Raw genomic sequence first — 2,266 nt, 5'->3', positions numbered from 1 at the left:
TATGTTGCCTCACTTTCATGGACTAACCTCTGAGGATGCATACCTATTTCTAAGGGAATTTGAAGTGGTATGTGTTCTAATTAAGATCCAACAGCTTTCTGATGATGCTGTTAAGCTTAGGTTTATCACTTTTGCATTGAAAGACCAAGCTAAGAAGTGGTTGTATGGGTTACCCACAAATTCCATAACCTCATGGGAACAGTTCACAGTTGTCTTCCTTAAGAATTTTTTCCCAACTCACAAGACCAATAAGCTTAGAAGTGATATCCTTCAGTTTAGGCAAAAGTCTAGTGAATCCTTTTATAAGCTTATAGAGAGGTTCAAGGATTTACTCCAATAATGCCCTCATTATGGCCTAGACTTATGATATTATGTCAAATAATTTATGAGGGTATTGATTACCCAACTAAGCAAATGATAGAGTCTATGTGCCCTGAGCATGGTTTTAAGTATCGGTGCGTCTCGTGCTGTATCGACCAATACGTATCCGTATCGGTAGGCATTCGCACGATACATACCGATACGCTACGGGGAATTTTGGGTCTCTACGATACAAACTTTTGAAAATCTGAAAATTTCCAAAAGTATTGGTACGTATCGGTGTCGTATCGGTACGTATCGAAGGTATCGTGCAGTATCGAGCCGTATCGTACTGTATCGGTACGTTACGGCTACTTAAGTGTGAATTTTTTGTTGTTTGAAACAAACACTTCACACTCTCACCAACAGTTTTCTAGATTTTTTATATGTTATGTAAAAACAATTGTTCTACAACTTCTATAGAAATTTTTGATTTTTCTCAAAAAAAAATATTTTTTTAATTTTGAAATTAATTTAAAAAAAAATCCTAAAAAAATTTTTTTTTTTAGAAAATTTAGCTCATTCAACTCTTAAAAATAATTTCATAACTTATAATTACTGAATACATGATTTCAAATGAAACCCATATTTTTTCCCCAAAAAAGTGAGGGTTTCAATTTTTTTTTTTATTTCTCAGATCTACTCAAATATATTGGTCCACACTTTGTTGACTTTTTATATGTTCTTTAAAAACATTTAATTTACAACTTCTATAAAAAAAATTTAATTTTTCTACAATGAATGGGAGACCCACTACCATAAATATTTCGACTGGGGTAAATATTGTGCCTATATTCGACAAGTGCAGAATATCATCGTAGTTGCTCCTATTGAAGAAGAAGGTCCTAGCCAAGGATTTGAACCACCACGACACTCTTCACGGCACTCATCACAGTGGCAATGGCAATGAGGAAAGAAAAAACTGTAAGAAACTCAAACATCATCATTTTGAACATTTTCAACTCAATATATTTGTCTATCAATACGATACCCTCTACTTAAGTATTTATGCATTCTACATGTTATATATAGCTTTTTTAAAATATTTTTTTTATGCAAAAGTGTATAAAAATGTGTTCCCTATCCATTTATGTGCGTATCTTTAGCGTATCTTAGCGTATCTCTAATACGATACGATACCCTCCGATACGTATCTTAATTTTGACCGACCGATACGGCGAGCGATACCAATACTTTAATCCTTGGCCCTGAGGAATTCAAATTCTTTACAGATGAAGGAAAGGCATGGGAATTCTTACTTGACTTAGTTGACAATACCCGTGAGTGGGAATCAACCCAAGAGAGTGAAAGAATCATAGGAGGGAAAAGATATTTTATGGATGGGATAGTAGCCAAGGAAGCCAATTTGGATAGCTTAATCAAGAAGATTGAGGCTATTGTTCCTAGAGAGTCATCATCAGTCAATTTGGTTAAGATATGTGCCTGGTGCTAGTCCCTTGGACATGTCATAGAAGAATACCCCAACACCTTTGAGGGCACTTCTAATGATAGTGTTAATGCCTTATACCAGAATAATCTATATAGTAACACCTACAATTCAGGATGGAGAAATCACCCAAATTTCTCCTGGAATCAAGGCAACCAAGCAGAATCTTCCAATTTCCATAATCAAGGTCAACCTGGACCCCCGAGGCCTTCCTCTGCACAACAATATTTTTTCCAAAATACTTTTCCTAGGCCAAATGTAGGATCTCGGGCTAGTTTTCCTAGGGCCCCTCTCCTATCATCTTATCAGCAACCATCTGAGTTTATCAACACTAGAGAAGTAAGTAAAATAAGTTACTTAGAAAAAAATATGGCCCTCATCATGACAAGCCATCAAAATCTTACGAAAGAAATCACCCAAGTTATCTCAATTATGCATGAGAGGGAGAAGAAAACTTTT

The 2,266-nt window shown here is 35.4% G+C and overlaps 1 non-coding gene across 1 annotated transcript; it reads right to left on the bottom strand.

The window, feature by feature from the left end:
• Positions 1 to 250: 250 nt before the first annotated feature.
• On the bottom strand, positions 251 to 357 carry LOC122087138. The gene has a single exon (XR_006142669.1). It is a non-coding gene; the product is annotated as a small nucleolar RNA R71 (small nucleolar RNA).
• Positions 358 to 2,266: the final 1,909 nt, after the last annotated feature.

The sequence above is a fragment of the Macadamia integrifolia genome, chromosome 1 (assembly GCF_013358625.1).
Source record: "Macadamia integrifolia cultivar HAES 741 chromosome 1, SCU_Mint_v3, whole genome shotgun sequence".
Lineage (NCBI taxonomy): Eukaryota > Viridiplantae > Streptophyta > Magnoliopsida > Proteales > Proteaceae > Macadamia > Macadamia integrifolia.
This window is presented reverse-complemented; position numbering and strand designations above follow the sequence as displayed.